This window comes from Kryptolebias marmoratus, linkage group LG20, assembly GCF_001649575.2.
Source record: "Kryptolebias marmoratus isolate JLee-2015 linkage group LG20, ASM164957v2, whole genome shotgun sequence".
Classification (NCBI taxonomy): Eukaryota; Metazoa; Chordata; class Actinopteri; order Cyprinodontiformes; family Rivulidae; genus Kryptolebias; species Kryptolebias marmoratus.
This window is the reverse complement of record NC_051449.1, coordinates 18,939,210-18,951,751: the sequence shown is the minus strand read 5'-3', so window position 1 is coordinate 18,951,751 and position 12,542 is coordinate 18,939,210. Positions and strand designations below refer to the sequence as shown.

General features: G+C 40.6%; 1 protein-coding gene across 1 annotated transcript in view; it reads right to left on the bottom strand.

Annotated features, from left to right (window-relative positions):
- LOC108238340 (probable G-protein coupled receptor 158) overlaps nt 1–12,542 on the bottom strand; it is a 63,425-nt gene that overhangs the window by 35,606 nt on the left and 15,277 nt on the right. The gene's annotated exons all lie outside the window — the stretch shown is intronic.

Here is a 12,542-nt window from a genome sequence, read left to right as displayed (position 1 = left end):
TAAAAATATATCCCAGGTTAAATAACACACATATCACAGTCTAAATAACTAAATCTCCTGTGCTGATGCTTCGGCTCCTTCCCAGGCCCACCGCAGTGTTTGGTCTTAGTTAATGAACTTGTTTCAGGACGCGTTATTGATTCTCCTACAGCTTCTCCTACGCCACGCTCCTCTGCAGCGTGAAGCCACCGACGCCCCGCTTATAAACACAGCCGGCGTCGGGGGAAATCAGTGAGCTTCGCCAAGTAACAGGGAAAACTAATTAATATCTAAATTAGGAGTTAGGGGTTGTTTGCAGAATTTAAGTGCGCCAATAAAAATCCTGCTTAAGTCAATAACCGTGGGAGCCACACAGGCTTATAAGCCATCTGGAGCTAACACACACACACACACACACACACCAGCAAAAAAAACTAAAGTGTCCACTCGTGTCAGTGCATGTATTTGCACTAAATAAAAACACAATAGATTTTACATGCATGTTCATAAATTGGGCATCTGATTGCACGCTAAGGTAAAGTGGTAAACTGGCTCCTGTGAAGGGCAGCAGGGTTGTATTTCTAATGCATGAATCAGTTACAGCCACTGATTCTGATAAAAACAAACATCTAGAACTAGTGGGACTCTATTTTCTGCTACAGCGCAACGTGAATGCTGAGAGCTGAACGACTTTGATGAAGTTTACTAAAGAAGATGGACCTGAGCTGAAGTAGAATTCTAGCGAAACGCTAAAAGGCACGGAACACTGAGTAAAAGCTAAAAGTAGCAAAATACTAACTAGATGTTGCAAAACACTAGTTAGAAGTAGCAAAAGCCTAGCTAAAAGCAGCATAAAATTAATGTAGCTAGTTGTAGATAGTTTTATGTAACAAGACTATCCAAATGCAGCAATACGCTAGATAAAAGTTTAAAATAATAAAAGACGCACAAAAGTATGAAATGTTCAGATAGAAGCTAAAAGTGGCAAAGGCTGGCTAAAAGCTAAAAGTAGCAACACACCTGCTAAAGTAGCAAAGGCCTAACTAAATGTAGCAAAAGATTTGCAAAAGCTGGAATATGGCTAACTAAAAGCTAAACATAGCAAAACATTAGCCAGAAGCTAAAAGTATCAAAAAGTTAGCTAAATGTTAAGTAGCAAAATGTTAGCTAAAAGCAGCAAAAGGTTATTTAAAAGTTTAACATAGCAAAATGCTAGCTAATGTTGCAAAAAACTACATTAAAGCAAAATGTAGCAAAATGCCAGCAAATCGTACCAAAAAGCTGGAGTAGCTTAAAAAAAATCGCTTGAATCGCAATGAAAAGTAGCAGAACAGTAGCTGAAAGCTAAAAGTAGCATAAGAAGACAAAAACAGATGCTGAAGCAGGTTTGAAGGAAAACAATGTTTTTGAAGGAATTTCAAATATTTCTATGTATTTTTATGGGGAAACAGTTTTAAATAAAGTTGAATATTTTGAAAACTACAAAAGTTATATAAACCCAAAGTCAGTGCCTCCATCTCCTGAATGAGCTGAACGTTTTGATATCTGAATGGCTTGAATAGCACAAAACATACAGAAGTAGTTAGAAAACAGGACAATAATAGTGTGACTCAACATTTACCGTATTATTTCTCATTAAAGAAGACAAATCTAATATAGAAAAATATCAATGTGTGTGTTTTTTAGATGCTCTCTCTCTCTTGCCATACTTTCCGTTTTGGAAAGTGTTTATTTGTATAGTCTTGGAAGAGCTCTGCATGCCGGAGCTCCCTGCTGAACTCCTGCACAGATCAGTTGTTTTTCAAAGCTGACAAACAGCTCCGTATCTCCAAAGTGGGAAGCAGCGAGCGAGAGGGATGTGCTGCCCAGGGTATAAATGTCAGAGCTGAAGAGTAAATGCTTAGCAGAAAGAAGAAGAAAAAAAAACAGATTCAAACAGATATAAATCAGCGCTTCAATGATGCACTGGCAAAGACATTGCTCCGTAATTTTATTCTTAGGAGAAATATAAGATACACAATCCTCCCACCTCGAGTAACTTAACCTGCTTTTTTACTTGACTTCTTTTGTTTTGCAAGAGAGACTGAAGTTTGTAGGTTCTGCTTTGACATGCAGAGTGGGAACAATTGTAACTTAACAGGTTTTAAAAAAATAATTATGTGCATCATGTATCCTGAAACTCAACAGAGGCACTGGTATTAGGCCACTCTTTTATTTCTTCTTTTAAACTTTTCTTCCCTGTTTTCATTACCCAAATAAAATAAAAGCAATCAGCCATTTCTGTTGTACTAATTGCTTTCAACTAATGGTTGAAAAGTTTTAACAACATCTTAAAACTACAGAATTTCATGAAGTCTATTTTGGGAGGTGCCTGGAATTCAACATCCATCATCTTTCTTTTCTGAAGCCCAATAATAATTTGGGACTTACTTACAGCCGATAATCTGAAGTATAAAAGAAATATTGAGGCTGCTGCCAGTGGCTCATGAGGGTCACCGTGGTAACCACACACCTGTGTCCCCAACTCTTATAGAGACAGAGAGAAACGCAGACTAGAAAGTAAGCTTCAGACAAACAGTCACTGTGTGACTCCCAGTTTTGATTTTTCCTCCAGAAGTTAGCATCTGGTTGTCAAATACGAAAGAAAAACTGTATAGGAAGTGTCAAAATCGCAGTATTTACAGAAGTTCAAAACGTTGGCGTACGACATAATCACACTACGATGAACATTCTACTGCAAAATCTCTAAAAAAAACATCAATCCTAAACTGTGATTGTGAATAAATCATAAAAGATAGCAAAACGTCAGTTCAGTCAATGTAAAGTCCAACTTCCTGTGAGCCGTTTGAACTCAGAGTGATGTTTCTGCTCTGACGTACGTCCGAGCTGCAGAGCTCCAAACAGAGCCAGGGTTTCTCGCTGGTTTTTCATGCTGGTTTTTCACGCTTTTCTTGTTTATGTGAAAATTCCATCTACACCATACAACATAATATACAACCAAATGTGTGAGCACATGATTCCCAACTGAGCTGCATATTTTTATGTATACCATCCCGCGGTATTTCTAAAAGCTGCCGGAGGAGGCGAGAATCAAAAAGTGTGAGAGGCATAGATAGTTAACGATCGAACAGTAATAAGGGTGCTTCAGTGCCTATGGACTGGCAACCCTAATTATCATCAAGGCAACATGAAGCGTACATCTTCATGTATTGACATGTAGAACGTGAGACTTCAAAATACTGCAAAACAACGAGTTTCTACACCATCATGTCGTGACTTAGGCTGCGTCTGCATACTCAGAAATAAGCAGCTAAGTGAAATTTCGTCAGCCTCTGTCCAATCTTTCAGCCTCTCTTTTGAAACCAGACAATGCTGTGCCGTGCGGTTCGGTTACGAATCCCGATTTTATTCGGGACAAAGGCAGGGACCAATAATCAAGAATTAGTAAACACATTTAAATACACTCAAGTGCACAGTGAAACTAGATGGACTTATCATTAAAAAAAGGCCTTCTGCTGCGTTGATTTATGCTGTTGTCCTGTGGTGAGCTGTGGTTTGTAATTTGAGGACTCTGACTTTACATATCCAGTTACAGTACATGCTTCTTTTATGCGCAACCAAATGTCACACGTAGTTTTTGTGTGGAAGGAAAATGTGTCATTTTAATGATAGTACTCTCTTCCCTCAAATCCCCTTTTGCATATAAAGCCTGAACAGCAACTCAGCAGGAATATAACAGCTAACAGAGGAGGAGAGAGCGGCAGCTCATCCGTTATTGGTATTATCCGCGATATTTATCTTTTTTCTCACAAGATAAAGTATAGATAAATTAAAGCCAACAATGCACAACAAGGGTCATTAATCAGGCTTTTTATCCCTTTGAATTTGTCCTAAATCATGATGATATAAACTGAATCATACAGAGAGTTAAATAGAGAGCAGACATCATTGATCCATGATGACACGAAACACAGACTAACTTCAGAGCTAATGAGCAGCGTCCTACAGCTCCACTGACCTCTGAATCATACTGCTGCTTCCTGACCAGTAACGAAGTGCCAATGAGTGCGTCTGTAATGCATCTGTGAATGCCACCGACATGTCAGCGTGTAAGGTTTGTTAACACTACATTCCCACTCTAAGTCAGAGCCCAAACTGAAAACTGATTTACATTTAACTAGAAGCACTCAGACAGCGCAGACCTCCGCCAAGGCCGCAGCGATCAGGACCATAATCTGGATCACCGGCAAAACGGAATACATTGTTTTTTGTGACAACCTCAACGTTTCCTGAAAATTTCCTCCAAATCTGTTCATTAGTTTTTACCTGATCTTTGCTAACAGACAGACAAACAAACCAACGGACACAACCGGAAACAGAACCTCCTTGGTGGAGGAAACAGAAGGGTCACATGTAGGAGCAGAGAGAAGTTTTTAACAAAGGGGTTACCTGTGACCTTTGACCCCACTGACCTTGAAATCAACAGGCATCATCTTCGACCCACGAGTTGTCCAGCGGTGGCGTTTGACATTCCTGTTATACCGCTGCACCGCTGATCTGTGACCTTGAACTTTGACCAATCATCACCAAATTGTATCACTTGTTCCTTGTACAGTGTTTGACGTTTCCTGAACATTTTATAAAAATCCGTTCATAACTTTTTGTGTAATCTAGTCCACAGACAAACAGACAGACACTACCACTACTTTTCTGATGAGATACTGTAAGTCTGCAACCAATTCACCCAAAACTGTGGTTTTACTACCTAACAACGATTAAAACATAAGGTCAGGGGGTTAAATTTCTATAAATGAACACTGCATTATTATTTCAGATCCTTAAAGTGGACCACAGCAACTTTCTGTTGTGACTCAAGGTTATTGTTAGCTTAACCAAGTCTTTATCTAAAACTGGAACTATTTGCCAAAAGTCAAGCAGACACAAAGTTAACATTGAGTAAATATTCTAACTCAGTTTTTGAAATAAATTTTGCAACATATCGGAGAGTGAAAACTAGCTTTCTAAACTTTGGTCTTAAATTACAGTTTAACTAAGTTTTAACTCACTTCCTTCTAAACATCTCTGAACGGACATGTCCTTTTAGAAGTGGCTAAATATTGAACAGTGTTTCATCGATGCCACACCTAAAAGTAAAAAGAGGAAATAAATGGGTTTTAACAAAACCTTACTGACCAACACTCATATTTCTTTATAGAGTTCACGTCCACCTTCCGTGTTCATGGTCATTTTGGTGTTGCTAAGGTTGACTAGCTGTGGCGGCCATCTTGAAACAGGTCAACTCCATAAGGTAAGGTAAACATATAACCCATGCTTATGTTCTGAGAGTTTCACTAGATTTGTTGCTGTTAGTCGACAAAGTGAACTAACAGTTGATGGCCAAAGTACAACATGGCGAGCACCAGTTTTGCGTTGGCGAATATATCAGTTAGCTATGGTAGACACCTTGAATTGGCTACAAAATTTAACCATTTGTAGATGTGCTTCCAATAATAACTACCTAAGAGTTTCATTGAAATCTGTCTGCTGGTTCATGAGATGTTCCTACCGTCACGTTTATCTTTCCTACCTTCCCTATCGTCGCTGCATATTTCACACTGAGATTAAAACCAAATGTCACTGGCTGTTCATGGCTCCGACTGAGCCAGGGATCAGAAAGTTGGGCACACTTACCGTACTCTCATACCATCAGAGTTTAGGAAAAAAAAAGCTATTTCACCAAGTATTATTGTGCATCGGAGACAGGCAGCGTTTCTTATGAACTTTGTTCACTGCAAGTGAGGAGAACGCTCATTAATAAGGCAAACCCTGGGACTGTAGGGTGGCCAACGATGAAATATGATGTCTATTTCAGGACTTTATTAGGCTCCATGGGTCCAAATGGAGCAACACCATCACTTTTTTAAATCATTGTACCTTCTGCACGTAGATGTCTAAAGAGCTAAATACACATGAGAACGAATGTAGGTGGCACAAATAAGATCAACAGAGAATACGAAGTTTGGGGGTTTGCACTTCCAAACTGCCTCACAAGCACAAAGCTCCATCTTTAATCACCGGCGCAGCTTTTACCAGGATAAAGCACCCCCTGCCGCCCCCGTCACCCATGCAGCAACACAAAGACACGCATCTCAAAGCCGAGGAGCGCCAAGGCCAGCCTCAGCGAGTACGAGGTGGCTGGATCACCTCTATTAGACTGCAGGTTCAAGGCGAGAAAGCCTTTTTGAAAGGCAAGCTGGACGTGTGTGTGTGGGGGGGAGGGTCACCTGCTTGCTGGAGCACATCCTTTAGGTTAGGAACGAAACCTGCTCGAAGCAAGTAGGGGGGGAAAGTTCAAAACTGAAAGTGCAAAAGCCTTTTATGCTGGCAGAATTAAAAACCAGCTTTTTTTTCTCCATGAAGGAAACCGGTGAATTTGATTCATAACAGAAAACAGTGAAAGGACCACAGAATTGGGTCCTTTTTGCAACAAGACTCCATAATTCTAAAGCTAAACTCATGATCCTCCTGAAGCTGGCATAAACCAAACCTAATCTAGACAGTAAATCATCCTGATTGTCTGTAGCATCAGTGGCAATTGCTCTGACTCTTCCTTATTGATTACAGCCCCGTGTGGCTTCCACCAGTCAGCAGCAACAAATCCACTCAGTCCGTTTGTACACAAGGTTTGATTCCTAAACCAAACCGAGTCATTTATGTGCCTGAACTTAGCCAGAAATCGGTTTTCAGAGTAACCATTACGCGCAATCGCAGAGTGAAACCAAAGGAAACGACGCCCGAATAAAAGCCATAGAGCTAAAAACAGAGAGGGAGCGCTCATCACGTGATCGTGTGACTCAGTGGACAATCGCCGCCATTATCAAAACGGGAATCAGTCGTTTTGTTGTGGCAGCCTTACAAAATACAACTTTGTGAAAATTTTTGTCAGTTTATCATGAAAAACTGCCTTCAAAACGTATTGACACAAGGTAAATCTACTATTTTAACACTATATATATATATATATATAGGTCAGCCAATGTTTATAAAACATTGAGCTTAAATTTGGTGTGTTAGTAGCTGAGATGGATCCCCAACGTCTTCTTTGACAGCTACCTAATTCTGCAAGATCAAAACTGAACATTTTGACGATAAAATTAGGTAACAAAAAAACCTTCCTCCTCAATTCCATTTTCTCCTGAGTGTTCCTAATACACCGTTGACTCATTCTCATCTGATAACAATAGTAAACCCTTTCCATGGGAGAAAATTTTACTTTCTTTTTACTGAAGTAGCCTGAAACAGACGAAAAATGTACATTTGTAACTCCTCGCGCAGAGCATCCCTCATGGTTGCGCTGCAGCCCGCGTGCCACGTTTAGACTTTCTCGCCACGCAATGTGATATGGAGTTGTGAACGTGACACCGCCGTGAGAGCTAGCAGGAGACAAAAAAAAAAAATGAGGCTGAGAATGAGAGCGAGAGAGAGCACTCAGCGCCCTTCAGAGATCTATAAATACACTGAAAGCAATAAACCCTAAAAGCATGACAATCACTCTGTCTCCAGGGTACGGAAGCCGTCTGTTTCACAAGACTGAAGCTAGCGCAGGAACGTTGGAGGAGAGAGAAGACCTTGGTCCTAAGCCTGCAGGAGCTTCTCTATCAATCTGTGAGCCAAGTCTGGGATATAAAGCCGCTTATTGATCAGTGGCTGGCTGCAGCTGGTGACAGAGATTGGACTCGCTATTGGAACTCTAAACCGAGTGAGATCTTCCTTAAAGCTCATCTGTGGAGAAATTCAAAGGCTTTGGTTTAGATTTAGGACAGTTCCAAAGCTGCTAATTGATTGTGTGGCTGCGTGAATTGTGTCAGGAGTGGACTACAACTCTCATTTGGTATTTTTAGACTTGTGAAAGGATCCCTGTCGTTATCCCCCAGTGACATGTGAGTGGGTGGTTCCCCTCAGGAACCCAGCCGGAAGATCTCACTTATTAAAGATCCGACAGGCTCTTACGCCTGCTAAGCTGCAGGCGGTAGATTAGAGAGTGAATGGTGTTTGTCTACAGAGCATAAAACCTCCCTGATGAGTGTCCCTCTCTGCACCCCGCCCTCACTCTCTCCTCCATCTTATAAACATTCTCGTCCTCCTACTATCCTCTCTCCAAGTATGTCATATGCATGAACACAGATAAGAGGAGTATGAAAACCTATTCTCATTATTAACATATATAATGTCATTAAAAGCCAAAAAAAATCTAATCAATTAGGGCTGAAAGTGACAGTTCAGATTCTGGGTCTGTATAATGATCTGAACAGTTAATAATGTTGATAACTCTTTAAAGGACCTCAGTTTGGAGAAATAGTTTTACTTCTAACCAAACTAACAAGCTAGTTCAGAAATAGACTGCTGCCACCTCCAAGCTTTCATCACGTTTCATTGGCATCGGCATCCGTTTTGCATTTCACTGTCATTTGTATTGAATTCTGTGGTCAATATCTACAGCAAACAGCAGCAGCAGCTAGCTGTAGCCTGGGGCACTTTCAGCAGGGATATCCTAATATTTCCTGCCAGAAAAAAAATGATGGCATCCACCTCTATGAGACTTTTGAGATCAGAGTTGTTGACCTGTTTTCATATGGGGACATTGGCAGTCCTGCAAGGTTGTCTTGTTTATTTTTATTGTTTTAGGTTTTAAAATTTGGTTTTGAGTCATTTCTTTATTACTGTTGTTTAAAAACAATGTTTGTTTCTTGTGTCTATGAGGTCCTGATAATCCAAACAGCTTCACCCTCTCGGACTTCAGCTATTTCCCCAAACCAAGGTCGTTCAAAGAGCCATCTACAACAGGTAAAATGTTAACTGTTCACACCGTTTCCACGTTACTTCACCTCAGGAGTATCTCTTTAACAAAATGTCATCCACATCACCCAAACTGCCTCTGTGGATTTTCCTGTTAAAAAAGCTTACCTGAAGAATGACGTCCATTTTATTTGAAAACGATCAAAATAATTTCAACATTTCTCAACCCAAAGTCCAAGCTGCCCCTCTTGTTTTTTTTTTTTTTTGTTTGCATACAAGCATTTCATCAAAAACAGGAAATGGGCCATGTTTCAAACTAAGCTAAAAAGCTTCCTGAGCTCTTAGTGGCTGTCGTGCCTACTTTTAACCAAATAGTAAATGAGAATAAAACTGAAAAAAACAAACAAAAAAACAATCAGTGACATCATAAGTTGATGATGTCTTTAATACCTTCAAATGAAGTATTGCTGTTGTAATAATAAAGCCACTTTATATGGATAAATGCATCTAATATAACAAAAAATTAAAAACTTTCTCACTTTCGTTAAGGACAACAAAACCCAGTGATGTCCGGTAAACAGTCTGGAGCTCCGTCTGATTAGAAATCTATATTCTGAATTAAAGAAAAACAAAACAGATCCATGATATTTCTTTAAGCTGGAACCCGACTGATGAGGAACATTGGTTTTCATTCGCGACGTTCACGCCTCAAAGGACTAAAACAGCCAGAGGAGGCGTAACAAAGCCTTCAGTTCACTGTTTTACATTTTTCCCTCCTGACTAATTGCTTCCATTTCTTCTTCCAGTATTTATTAAGTTGTGTTTCACCGAGCTTGAGGGTTCAGTTTGTAAATGAAAGCGTTTTAGATTATACCCGTGTTTATTTGTTTCCCCTACAAAATCAAACTGTGGAATGAACGTCTTCCAAATGTGATGAGTCCAGATTTATATTGCGACAACATAGACAAATATGTGTGTTTCTCTGCCGTTGAAAAGAATCCAATTTACAGAAGCAATGGCCCGGAAACAACTGTGTCTTGAAACCAGGTAATTAAAAAAAAAAAAACATTTGGTGCTTCCATAATACACAGGAATAAATTCAAAATGGTAGCGTTTTAATGATATCACCCGGCCCGTTCCTGTTCGTTTTCAAGATGTTCCCTGCTGTCTCCTGCAGGGGAAAAAAAACATTTTTGAACACAGAGCTCCAGCAAGGCTCGTTTCATTAAAATTAAGTGGAAAATTGAACCAAGTTTTGAACTGTGTAATGCTGCATTAAATGAAATGATTAGGGGGCTCTCTGAGATGATCAAGAAGTCAAGCGCTTTCTTAAAAACACAGAACCGTCACCAGGCGGAGGACGGATTTATTCAGTCTTAAAACGGCAGGAGGCTAGACAAAGTACTCCAGATTCATCAAGGTAAATGACACAAATTCCTAAAAAATGTACTAAATGTAGTCCGTGCATATGTATTCACACAACTGCTTTGAAGCCCCATTTATTACCAGCGAGGGAGAAACATCATGAAGACCAAGGAGCTCTCCACACAGGTCAGAGAGAAAGTTGTGGAGCACAGATCAGGGTTGGGTGGTGTAAAAATATTCCATAAACCTGAACACCTCATGGAGAAACCATTAAACCCATTATCAGGAAATGGAAAGATTTTGCCACCACAGCAAACCACACCAAGAGACGCTCGTCCACCAAAGCTCAGAGAGCGGGTAAGGAGGGCGATAATCAGAGGAAGATAAGCCTGATGCTGCAGCTCCTCTGCAGAGATGAGAGGGTCTGTCCGTAGGAGCACTTTAAAGCTGGGCTTCGTGGAGACGTGGACAGGAAATACGTTGACTAAAGGGAAGAAAATGAAGCAGACTGTTAGGAACGTCTTCCCCAAACAAGTGGAAGAAGATGATGTGGTCAGAGGAGACTCAAACTGAACTTTAAAGCCATCAAAAACAACACCAAGTCTGAACAAACCTAACCACCAGTCAACATGCTGAGAACACCATCCCCACAGTGAAGCATGGTGGCTGCATCATTATGCTGTGGGATATTTTAGTTTTTTTTATGTTTTTTTTTATCATCGAGTACTGGGAAATTGATCAGAGTTATATAAAAGATAAATGTAGCAAACTATAGAGAAAATCTTAACCCTCATGTGGCCTTCGGGTCAAATGGACCCAAAGTTACAGGGGCTTCTCTTTCTCTCTTCTTGTTACGAGGGAAGCTTGTTTGAGTCTTCTAGCAATCTGAGACTGGGACGGAGGTCCACCTTCCAGCAAGACAATAACCCCAAACACACAGATGAAGACACACTCAGTGGTTTAAGGAGAACCAGGTAAATGTCCTGGAATGGTCCGGTCAAAGTCCAGACCTCAGTCCAACCAAGAATCTGTGGTTTGATTTAAAGATTATTGGACCCAAGAAGCACCATCCAACCTGAAGGAGCTGCAGCAGTTTGGTCATGAGGAATGGACAACAATCACAGTGATTAGATGGACCAAGATCATGGAGACTAACCTTATTTCTTGAAGTTTTTTTTTTTAATTTAGATTAATAAATCTGGAGTATTTTGTGTGAATCCATTATTTATAACCAAATCAAAGATCCATTTAAATTCCAGCTTGTAAGGCAACAAAACAGGAATACTTTTGCACCTCGCTGTAGCAGGTTTGTTTTGGTTTCCTCTGATCCCCAGTTGCCAGTTTAACCCACGATTATGAAAGCGGGTAAAACGACGACAACGGGGTCGGATCTGCTTTCCTCACCAGTAATAAACTCGGCACGTTTAAACTGAAAACCCTGCTTCTAACAGAGCTGAGTATGCCTTCCCCATTCCCACTCCTTTTCTTCAGACTCACGGTTTATTCATCCTCTGTGACAATTATAACAAGGGGACCGAAACACTCGTGGAAAAGCAGAAATAAATATTCATAAACGTGCTCTTCTCTCGTAGTCTATAATTGCTGCATCTGGACTAAAAAAGGGGGCCACGTGTAGTTACTTTTCCAGACTAAAGGAACACGTTTAATGCAGGCAGAGCCACAGAAGTGAAGGTAAACCCAAAACTAAGAGCCACAGCCAAAGGTTTACATGAGAGACCTGAACGCAGCAGCGAGCTGATGAGAACGAACTGACTGAAGCAGGCAGGAGCAGAATTGCGGCGTGTTGCTGACAGATGGGCTAATATCTCTGTCTGCTCTTTATGTCTTCCTCAGAGGATCTTGTTGGCTCCCGAACACGAACGAGGAGCTGAATTTGGGAGAAGCACGGCGGACGCAGAGAGTGTGCAAAAGATGAAGAAGAGGAGAAGAAGGAGGGTGGCTAAATATATATAAAGATATATTAAACATTTTTTTTAAAAAGCCCCGAGGAGAGTCAGAGGAGGTAACCCTCTTTGGCTGTCACAGCATTTTACACTCATTAGCGGAGCTCTGCCTTTGAAGCCCTTTATCTCCAGCAGCATGTTTCAGAAAACACACACACACACACTCACTTAGAGGCAGAGACATGCAAATACACCACTTACTCAATACAACTCAGAAAAACACACACAATGAGAGAAAGAAATTACGTAAACCCACTTAGACGCATCAAGTCACAAATCACCCACACGAATCATCATCCTCAAATCTTCGTCTAATTATTATATAAGCAGCGGGGCCCTTATGTAAGGCTCTAACGGCTGAGGATCCATAATGCATGAAGTCTCGTATTTGGTTCATGGTGACACATTCTACCTTCCTTCGCAGCCCTCGCTGTTTCC